Raw genomic sequence first — 12,379 nt, forward strand, 5'->3', positions numbered from 1 at the left:
CCTGACTGCGTCTCGATTAGTGCCTTGTGCAAAACTGAACAGTGACGTAGAAAAGAACGTTATAGCATCCACAGACCATTCGACTCCGGGTAAGCATCGTTCGAAGTTGTTATTTCAGTCAATTTTGTTTAATTTGGGCGAAAAAGATGCAAATATAGAAATAATAGCGTAATAATTTCTCAGAAGCGCTTTCAATTTCAATATTTCCATGATTTGTTTTGGCGAATCCCATGAAAAATGAGACAAAACGAAGAAAATAGCCGGGGACAGTGGGGTTCCGAGAAAACAGAGAGCGCCACCTGGGGAGCAGTTTGCGCATGTGCTCCATTATAGCGTCATCTGGCTTGTGCATCACCGAAAAGTAAAGAATACGATGACGGAATTTTTGGCTTCATAGACGCATAACAGCTAAGATCAGATTAAATATAACCTTAAGTAAGTGCCATATAGTTCCACTAAATTTACAGCATTGTGGCAGTGGTGATGTGATCCGCATGAATATCAAGTCACACAAAGAGTTTCTTTTCGAAAAATTCAAGTTGTTAGGCAAGGGAAATAACTCTTAAAAGTAAACCTGTGCTCTTGTTATCAGACCATTTAGTGAGGAATTTAACCCCTATCAAGGACGTATATTTGGTCATACAGCGTCGAATGTTTACAATGAAGTAGTATGGACCAAAGTAATATTCGTTTTACAGAAAATAATACAGTATGCATTAGGTCGAGACTTAGAAGAGTACGCAGTTTCAAAGCGTAATCTGTTTTCGAGGTTTTTAAAAAAATGACCGGTTCCTCCCATTTGTACTTTATTTTTCTGCGTTCTTAAGACCTAAAATGTTTTCTTTGTGTGTTGAAAGTGACAACTCGTTTATTTTGACAACAAATATAGTATGCGGCTCTGAAATGCACTTTTTTGTTTCAATTGTGTTCTACATCAGTTAAGTATAATGCAAGCTGTGTAGAATGCATCATATTTTTAGTACCTACATGCATTTGTTGTTCAGAGTTACTCGGGATTTATCCAGTTACTCTGCACACCACGGTGTGAATGGAATCTAAGGCCAGATTGTGTTGTGTGGGCTACATTACATTGCTCAGACAAGGTAATCACACTTTCTGGCTTAGAACCATACTTTTAATTGACACCATACAGCAATTATTGTGCTGAGGTGCCATTAAACATACATACATACATGTATATACACACAAACACACGTTCTACATTAGGATCCTGGCTGGTGTAGGCAAGTATTTCCATCTGGATACTTAGAAGTTATCCTACATTTAGTCCTACATTATAAGACATAGCACATGTCTGTTTTGTTTTAGTGCTATGTCTTACTATCCCAATAACGGCCTTGTATATCGTGTTCCAATGTCATTGATAGTGGAACAAGTAGTCAAAGTTTCAGGAATATCTCACATTTGGCGGCATATATCAACACTCTTCCACTAATTTATGTGTAATTAATATACTTACTGTGCTGTCTTTATCCTGGCGGAATGAAAATATGACACTAGCAAATGGATGCATTTTTATGTTCCATTGACATACATTTGAATTTGTTGAAATGCAGTGGCAGTCTACGTATGCCGAAGTATGTTTATTAGGTTCATGTGGTGGATATGTTTCTTGAACGAAATGAAGCATTGCTTTACAGTTCTAATAGGCATAATATATTTTTATTCGTTTCATTAAAGAATAATATTTCAACTTAACCCGATTTCGGCATTCCTGGCTTTCATCACTTTCCACTTGACTGAAATGTAGGCCAACGTTACTTTAAAACAGGTCCATTTTTTTGTGAGAATTTTAATTATTAAAGAAAAGACATCACTGTTGTTGTTGTTGTTGTTGTAGGGTTTAACGCCATTTTTGAGCACACGATAGGCTATACATGGCGGCCAGTATTAATGGTGGAGGGAAAACCCCCAGGAAGAACCACCGACCCACGAGAAGCTATTGGCAAGCTTTCTCACATATCCACATTAGCCAAATCCGAGACTCGAACCCACGCAGACAGAGGTGAGATAGCAGTGATCCATAACGAAGAGCGCTTTAGACCACTCGGTCACTCAGGTCCCCTAAGACATCAAACTAAGTAAAGTTTGACAAAACGTTGTGACTTTACTTTGTAGAAAAGCACCGTTATTTTAGTTGCCAGTTGTGTGAGATATTCCTGAAAAATTGTCTTTCGTTATGATGTTAGTCGATATCAAAACACACTACAGTGTGCTGTTAGGCAGTAAGACCCTGATATCCAAAACATAAATATCAGCGTCAAGGTCTTACATGAATGACTATCCTGCATTCTGCTGTGAACAGTTTGTCTTTATCCATCATGTAGTCGTGTAGACTTACAATGTAGCAACCCCAGTCTAACACGGACAAGATAACAGTTTAACTGTAAATCTGATGAAACTGTTGACCAAGTGTAGAATTTTCATTGCAGCATCAATACATGTCATCTGATTGCAACACATTTTATATATTGTAAGAGCTAATAGAATTATCTATAATGGGCATGTTTTCTTTTTATATTTGATGCTATATTAATGGAATTATTACTTTATAATTATCGAAAGTAACAGATTTCATGTGTCTTTGGAAATAAGCATGCTGCGATCACTTGACACCTCTTCTTTGTTACAAAATGCGGGTTATTAAAACTTCATGAATATTCATTAAATTTTCAGTCCAGTCAAAGGAGATGTAAACAATTCGGCCATTGGTTGTAGCACATTCCTATGATATTCCCACACAAAGAAATAATCCCTCAGATTTTACAGATTTAACCAAAAGTTTGGCAATTTAAATAAATGCATTATATATCATCAAAATCAGCATATTCCAAGCTTTATTTTGCTTCTAAAGTTATATATTGGAAACGTTTATAGACCAACTGCAATGAGCATTGAATTTGTAAAACATTTGAATCTCCCTGTGTCAACATTGTCCGCCATATTTGAATTTTCTAACAGTTGATAACGATGTGAACTTTTCCACAACTGATTTTCCAAAACTAAACTTATTATTAATTTCATACAAATTGGTGTGCCAGAAGAACATGCTAAGATGATTTCTTTTAATAGTTTTTATGATATCAGGGATGGTCCTGGCTTTTAAAAAGCTGTCGCCAAAAAAATCGCCAACCTCAATATTTTGTCGGCAGTTTTCAAAAAGTGTCGCCAGAACAAGTAGTGTACATTTTTTGAAGTGTTAATTTAGTCTATTAATGTAACAGGCAATGAAAATTACAAAAGATGGGTTAGTTAATACTCTAATTACAATAAGCATTAACAAAATGTTACAAAGTGTTATATGAAGATCCGTCGCGATTTTAGGGCTGCCAACTTGTTGAATGCAGTTTCAAAGTCTAATTTTTCACATTTGTACATGCTGATTCTCATTAAATTCTCGAGAGATGAGATGCAGAGTTTATTTCTGATGTCAGTTTTTATGAGGTTCATCATACTGAATCCACGTTCACAGTCTACAGTGCTGACAGGTGACACCAGTAGTCTCTCGGCAGCCCCCCCCTCCCCCTTATGGCTAGCTTCACAAAGCTTGAAGTGAATTGCTTCCTAAATCCCAAGAATGATCACTGAATGCTGTATAAATTTTCTCGACAAGCAAACTAGGATCTCCATTCCCACGAATGAAACTTACACGAGTCAACACCTGGCAATATTGGACCGTATATATAAGCATAAATGCACACCCAATTTAGGGATTCTTTCACTCTTGTATTTTGAGAAATAAATAATTATTATTAATTATGCAAAACTTTTTTTTTTTTTTTTTTTTGCTATTTCTTGTTGCGGAGTTTAAGTCTCTGCAGCCATAACACGGATTGATGGCAAAAGGAAAAGATCAATGAGTAAAATGCTGCACTGGCGACAGATATAATTGTGATTGAGATTTTTTCCATTTGCTTTGTATTTATACGCAATAGTCGGTACTTCAGAGGTTATCAGTTTTCTATGACGGTTCAGCAAAACTATTGTATTGGTATATGTAAAAAAAAAAAAAAACAAGAACAGAAGGATTAGCCATTCAATTAATTGTATCTGTTCTATTCGCGTCTTCAGAAGTCGGTCAGTTGTAGGTATAGTTCGGTAGCATGATTGACTGTATCACAGCATATAGTACTCAGCCCAGATCTCAGTATAAGCAGATTATGATGTAACAGTGCACTGTAAAGATGGGGTTGTCAATACGAACAAAGGATCATTTGTGTAACAGATTGATTCCAATGCATTGCTTAGTCAAGTTTGTGGCTTCCTTTCATTCTCCCTTTTAATTTATCCAGTCAGAATCCATGATTGTATGTACAAATTAAATAACCAAAAAGTCTGTCGCCAAAAAAATCGCCAGATGGGATATTTTTGTCGCCAATAAGGAAAAAAGATCGCAATATGCGACATTGGTGAAGCCCAGGACGATCCCTGCATATTAACACTTGTTGTATGGTTAGACAGTATACAGTTGCAAAATGAACATGCAAAGCATAGATTTTTGTCCACTGTGAATAGGCTCAAGTTTTCTGAACTGACAAATGGTTATCAGTTTTAAAATATGTTCAACCGTATATTCATTATCTTATTGCAGTTGTTAAAATTTTCTGATGGGACATTGATGAAATAATGATAAAAAAGTTGCATCGCTATCAGACAAATGCAGACTTTGATGAGTGTAGTGAAGTAACTACATGCACACTTAAAGTGGGTTCTTAAATTCCCAATGCATTTATAACATTTGATAGGATCAATAATGTTTTAAAAATACAAAACAAAATTTGCAAAGTCTAAAAGTGATGAATTATTTTTCAGGTATATGATATTGAAATGTTAGTTATAAGTGAAAGATGGCAGCATTGCCCGGTCCATTCTGCAAGGAGCTAAATATAACATCACATGATTTACAAGATGATGCCAACTTGAATCCTATTCATGAAATTAGGTCTTGAAACTTTGTTTCAATGACAATTATGAATAAACATTACATTTTTTGTTTGTTTCTGAAGTTGTTTTACATACATATGAACTATTGCTAATGTAATATATTTGTATTAAGTTAAATGTTATAAAAGTCGTACAACATATTTAATGATTAGGCCAAATTGTTGAATCTCAGAGCTGAAATGAGAAATTATCATCCCTTGTATTATATATTAGAAAACAATATGAGCCCTGGTATCGATATGTTTGGAGACTGGTTTAATGAATTAAAGAAGACAAGTTGATTTTACAGAAAGTTCAGTCCTTGTTTATACAAAAGTGTCTAATTTTGAAGGTCTTTTGTCAAAATTTAAATCAACCATTTTGAAAATGTGTTTTAAATGACAAATTTTTAACCAGATTGTCTTAAAGGGGACCAACATGCAAAAATGAAATTTGTGCAAACTTCATATATAATTTGCTATACGTGTAAGGTTCATTTTCTGAAAAATTGTTACTTTTTATTATTACTTGTTATGAAGAAATTTATGAAAAACCTCATCATCTCTCCCGATCCGTCTTGAATAGAACAAGGCGCTTCCCTCTCCTTGTAAAAAGAGCGGGTGTGACATCATTTGAGACACTGTGTACACACTGGCATTGTTGATAATGAATTACGGAGAATTCGCCCCAGTTGTTAAGGCTTTATTTATTGTTGTTTTTCTTCAACTAAATAACTAATTAAATCTTTAAAATTTGCAAGTTTTCCATTTGATCAACTCCGCTTCTGTACTTAACGAAAAAGAAGTGGTATCTGTCCCTTTTGCTCTGCTCTTCAAATCATTAAATACATTTTAATTGGAAAAATAGAGAGGTGTAAGCATGATGTGACATTTGCAGTTTTATACATGAAAGGGCTCCAACCTAATAACTAAAGTCATCCTGAGATGACTGGCATGGACCTCTATAAACCGAAATCAACTGAATTCTTGCCGTCATTAATCCAACGGGTTATAGTATCATCACTCTAACATAACAATTTTATCTGATTTTTCATTTAGATTTGCTAACCATTGACAAATGATACTTGAACTCGATAAAAACCATCATTGATGCCTACTCAGGAAATCCGGTCGCTAATGAGTTCAACATCATGGCTAATGCACAGAATTCGGACAGTTTCTGAAAGCTATCATGTACTATGCCCATCATTTACTCTTCCTTTTTTTTTGTTAGTGTTCATAATTTTATTATTTCTCAATAAAACAAACTATTTAAAGTTGAACGAGAAGTTTAAAAACATGATTACATTATTTTATTATATATCACAATACCATGATCACGCATACTAACGGGATTTTGTTACTTTAAATGCATATTTGAACTGCTCAGCGTACTTATGACATAATGAGAAGATCATCTTTAAAAACAAATTTAAATGTCAGATTTAAATCCTGGACTAAACTGAATAACATTTCACATGGTCTGAATCAACGTGGAAGTTTGGAGAATCAGCCAGATATATGGCCGAATCAGTCAGCGATTTGTACCGAATCAGCCCGGTCCGAGTTTGAGAGTAATTGCCACATTAATGAATAATGTTACTATAATAGATTTATCAATCAAGAAAGTTAACAGGAACATGTATTTAAAATTTTTTTTTACAAAATTGTATCGTGTTCCGGTGTGTGTAGTTATAAGAAATCTAATTAGTTTTTATGAACACACAGACTTTCACTTATAAGTGATTTATTTTTGTATTATCGACATTACACAAATGAGATGAATGCAGAATGGGAAGGAAAGGTTTATCATATAATGAGTGGAAAACAGTCTTGAACATAAGTGTGGAAGAAAAATGCATATTCATCCGATGCAGTTACATACAAAATCAAACATGCATAATAAGTTGATGTTGGAAACATTGAATGATAAAGTGTAAACATTTCTTTAATGCTATTTCATTTGGTAGATAATTTCTTACTTTTCAAAGATGGAGAAAACAAAAGAGTAAAATAATTGGGGATTGTTCCAGAACTGCTATTATTCATGCAATTTAGAGCTGTGCATTGAACCATCTTGTTTCTACTTGACATTTCGCTGCACAAATTTAATGCAACTCTTATACGTTAATCATCTCAAATGATGTCACATCCTGTTTGTATGGAAGGGAGCTAACAAATTCGGGGCAAGTTCTTTCTGTTTGATCTCGGAATACAGGACAATATTTTGTATGAAATATTTGTGCAAATACAATAGATGTAAAGAAAAAAGTAGTCGGGATAGATTATATACACAAACTACTAAATATCCTTCTATTTACAATAAAATTTTGCAGGTCTGGGTTTTTGTCCCCTTTAAAGAGATTAGGTTGTTTGAAAAATCTTGTTTGTGATTTTTTTATTGGCACAAATTCAGGGTTAAACTGATTTCGTTACAACACAAGATTCTAATTATTTGCATGTATTGTTTTTCTTATATAAATATATATATATATATATATATATATATATATATATATATATATATATATATATATATATATATATACTGTAGTATGAAATGTTTACTTTCTATAAGATGCATATATATATATATAAATTGCTGTATAATTCTTTAGACTTAAGGTTTTGAAAGGAAAAAAAACTAATTTATGTTCATTATCTTGTCCCCACTTAGCAACATAATGCAGGTCAGCAAAGAAATTTAAAATTTTTATTCTCTACATTGAAATGACTGTGTCAATTTATAGGAATATAATCAAACTTGCTTCATGTGATACATTTTGTGGTTTTATACATGATCATATTTTATTTTATGTTTTGGAGAGTCTTGAAAGAGAAACATCTTTAAATTTAGAAAATTCATGTTTTATAATCTGAAATGTTCTTTAATTTCATTCAATAATGGTCATATATGAACCTTGAAAAAATTAATTTCGTCCTTTAAAAGACCTGGAAATTTATCTTTAGAAAAGCTCGGGAACCATGTTTATATCAACCGTATGGCTTAGTTATGAGAGAACAGGCTAGTTTTCTGATTTTTAATTTTGTAGATTTTTTGTTTTAATTCATATCTGATACAGAACCACTGTAGGTATTTGGTGCTGAAAGTCAAGTCAGATTTATTCTAGTGGATGCGTGTTAGAGCAAAAGTTTTTCAAATAATTTCACAGATGGATTAGAAAAAGATGAATGATGCATGAATTACACAATACAGCGTTCAATTCTAGGGCAACTTCACACCCACTGCAGGCAGTGTGGAAAGGATTTTAATATTGATCATGATGGTAATACAAAGAAACCTTGAATTAGCTTGTTTTGCAAACTCCAATACTAAGGTAACTTGTAACTTCTTTTTTAAAGCATAACTAATAAATGCAGAGGTGTTATTTACTGAGTTCTTAATAGAACATGGACTACCCCTATCAGTAGATGACTATGTTAGTCCTTTGTTCAAATGGATGTGTCCTGATTCTGAAATAGCAGAAGATAATTCGCTTAAAATTGCAGAAGCCATGAAAATTGGGGTGTTTGGTATTGCAAAGGACAGGAGTAGTGATTATGATGACAAAATATTGTATCCAGTCTGTGTAAGAGACTTTGACAGTGAAAAGGGCAAAGTCAGAGTGCTCTTCTTTCATTACCAGAATTGACAGTAGATTCCACTGGAGAAAACATTTTTTATTTTCTTGATAATGCTTGAATAAACATTAAGTTGGCAGAACTGTATGGGGTTTTCAGCTGATAATGCATCAGTGATAACTGGAATTCATAAAGGAGTTGAATTCTATATTTTGAAATATGTCTCCATCAGTGTGCATATCAGGGTGTCCCTGTTATTTGATGCACCTTGCTGCAGGAAAGGCTACAAATAAATTAGAAGGAGAACCCCTGAAGTATCAGGTTGGCATTCTACCTGACAATGTACTTAATGCAGACAGAATGTATGCACAATGGTACCTTGTTTCCTAGCTAAAAGATCCAATAACTGAAAGATATAAGTTTCCTCTTCTTTGTCAGGTTATGAAAGGAATATTGGTTCTTTACCATTCTAATGCTGACTGAGCGATTGTTCAGTATTGTTAACAAAAATAGAACTGAATTCAGATCCAGTCTCTGTAACTCATCACTTGGTTCTCTACTGGTGTGTAAAACATTAATAAACTCACCTGGTACGTGTTTTAAAATGCAGTATGATAGTATATTGCTTTTTAAAGCTCAAATTGTTATATACAAAAACTTGAAGCAGTACAGTGGAACCCCGCTATAACGCGATGATCGGGGTCCATAAAATCGGATCGCGTTAAAAGCGGGGTCGCGTTAATGCGGGGTTTCACAATATTTAACTTTTTTTCCGAGAACATATACGTGTATACATGTACAATGATCAAAAGTCGGCTTATCATCAGATGAATATTAACTGGAATGCATTAATTAAGATATATTCAAAATAATCGATGGCTAATATATGGCTAATATATTTATAGGTTATTACTGTGCATTAAAAACATTTACTAATTTTTATTTGTTTGAACGATAATACAGATTGACCGATAATACCAGACTATCGCTATATCATGAAAAGTGTATCAACACCGTATGCTACCGTGCCGTCGTGGCATGCAGTTCATCCATAATGGATGTAATTTAATTGAAAATCGTACAGATTTAAAATATTCAATAATTTTGTAATAGTCTGAATTCGTCGTGTAAAATATAGGATGAACAAAATATTGAAACCATTTACTTGCCGTCTGATATCGTACGGTCATTGCATGCAGCTATTCCCGGGTCTACATACGGTGTCTGTACAAATTTCATACCGCTAAAATTTTATCATATGCGACAACTGCAAGAATAATTAACAATCAACGCATGATTTCAGCGTGCAAATAACTTTTATTTCAGATTTTGTGAACATCAAAAGAAACATGTGAAAACTGCTAAATTAATCGTTGCGCAAAGTGCAAAGTCAGTGTGGTTCCAAATTTAAATTTCATCATTTCTTGAAAAATATATCCAATGACGTTTGCTTCTTTGCCGCGAACTTACTCGCCTTAAATTTGGAATCATCTCCATTGATACGGCGATCAAATTTCTCTGCTTGGGCTTTCAGAATTGGGCCAGAAATTGGAACACCTTCTGAGCGAGCTTGTACAAACCATTGGTACAAAGCTGAATCTAGGACATTGTCATTAGCCAACTTAACCCTTTTACGCTGTAAACCAGTTTCCTCTTCAAGAATGTTGGGTAGACTACGGAGCTTTCCTTCATCTGTTTTCCACCCTCGCAAAGTGGACTCGCTGATTCCTAGATCTTTGGCAAGCTGAGTTTGTTGTTTGCCCTTCTTTAGTTGATCTAGGGCATAGTTTCTCTTTAGCAGAAAATGACTTGCGTTTTTGAACTTGCTTTTCCATAACAGTAAAATATTTTTTTATATAAGCAAACAACGTACACAGATAAAGCTCGATAACTAAGTAATGAAGGCCTGCAATGGTTACGAATCACTTTTTATATAAAACAAAATTAAGCTGAACGGATGTACAATTTCATACCCTTTTAATTCACAGATAATAAAGTGGATATTATTTACTTTCAACTGTTTGTTGTTTGATCACACCGCCAAGCACAGCATACATGTTGGCGGCTTTCGTCCTTTGATGTTTATTAAATTGTGCGACTCTTGTATCAACCACAGCTTTGTCTGCTGCTTGGCTGTGATTGCAGTTAAATAAGAAGCCCATGTCGGCTATTGTTTGAGCAACGACTGTATACAGATTTCATGGAAGACAATCACAAAGACGATTTACTGGCTTTACTCATGGATCCGTAATAAGTAACACTTCGATAATGTTTACTTCGGCTTAACAATTCAAAAACCTAATTAAACCAGTTTTCTCTTCTAGAGTAGAATACGGAGCTTCACCACAACCTGTTCAAATTGATAAATTTCAGAAGCCAAGCGTTGTACACACTATTTCTCGTACGTTATATATATCGTATTATTTTAGAATTCATACAGGATCACTTCTCCAAAATCACTTAAAGAACCTGGATAAATTGTTAAGTTCCGATCGTTTATTATTAAAAGTCATACGCGAATTCTTCCACCAAATTATAATAAACGTTTTACACACTATTTCTCGTACGTTAAACAAATATTTTCACGGTCCGATAAAAATACACGTAAATGAATTTCAAATTTCAGGAACCATGCCACGATCATATTATTTTAAAAGTCACAACTAATCTCATGCCCAAAATGAAGTTAATTTCTTGTTTTGTTTTTTTTTTACTTTTCTCCAAATTTTTTTTCTCCATGTGTGAATGAATATACGAAATTTCGGGAACCATGCTACGACCGCGTTATATCCGAATTCACGTTATGGCGGGGCGCGTTATAGCGGGGTTCCACTGTAATTGATATCAAAAGTCCAGAGGGATAATTAAATCATTTTGTACATGTGCTCATTGAATTTTATCATGTTATATGTGGATTACTCTTTTTCTGCTTGGATTACTCTTTTTGTCCACTTGGATTACACTTTTGCCATACCAGGGGTTTTCTGTATGTTTGCATAGTATTCTTTATTTCCATAAGTTATTGTGTAATTTAATGTCAGACTTGTTTCTGTTTGAATAATTGATATCCATTGCTTCTTCACTTTCACTTATATTTTGATTGCCTCATTAAAGTTAAGAGTAAAGTCCTTCTGAACTAACTGTCATAAGGTAACTCGGCACCCTCTGCATCAGCTGGTTCCTTAACACAATTTCTATTCGGTGCATCATAGGGAATTCACAATCTAAAAAATGGAACATGTATTAATGGATGTGAAAAAGTTATAAATGTTTTGCGGTCATGACTGTAGTAAATAATGAGTAACCATATGGAGGAAACTATCCAAGGTATATTTGTTAAAAATATGAAAGACGTAGTATGGTTGTATGTTCATCTGTGACAATTATGAAGCTTGTATAATATATACTAGTAGCTCACTGATTAAAGTTATTTCATTCTATCTACAATTCTGACAAAGAAAAAGCTGGTGCTTATTAAGGTAGCAGTTTGCCAATTAAAAATACCACCACCAAAGATAACTGCTAAGTGAGTAAGTTTCCTGGGTTATCTTAATTTAACATGAAAGAAGAGGTAAGAATAGGTGTAATTTGAGAAAGATAGTGCCCGAATGATGTCATCAGTTGCCATATTTGTGGTCAGCATTCAGGTTTACTGTTGACCACTTCGGTGGCCCAGTGGTTAGAGCGTCCGCCTCGGATGCAGGAGGTCGTGGGTTCAATCCCAGGCCAAGTCATACCAAAGCATTAAAAGGTTAGTGTTAGGACTGGTCAGCCTGATGTCAGGATAATGTGACTGGGTGGGACATCATGCTACATGTCTGCAGCATGATGCCCCAGTGCACGACATCACTTTA

At 34.2% G+C, this 12,379-nt stretch overlaps 1 protein-coding gene across 1 annotated transcript in view; it reads left to right on the top strand.

Annotated features, from left to right (window-relative positions):
- Nucleotides 1-214: 214 nt before the first annotated feature.
- The window catches only part of LOC149804719 (CCA tRNA nucleotidyltransferase 1, mitochondrial-like), a 44,848-nt gene continuing 32,683 nt past the window's right edge, over nucleotides 215-12,379 (top strand). The window contains exon 1 of the mRNA XM_089943438.1: nucleotides 215-435. The gene's annotated coding sequence lies outside the window, so the exon portion shown is untranslated. The remainder of the gene's footprint in view (nucleotides 436-12,379) is intronic.

The sequence above is a fragment of the Sinohyriopsis cumingii genome, chromosome 2, assembly GCF_028554795.1.
Source record: "Sinohyriopsis cumingii isolate HCF-2022 chromosome 2, ASM2855479v2, whole genome shotgun sequence".
NCBI classification, from domain to species: Eukaryota; Metazoa; Mollusca; class Bivalvia; order Unionida; family Unionidae; genus Sinohyriopsis; species Sinohyriopsis cumingii.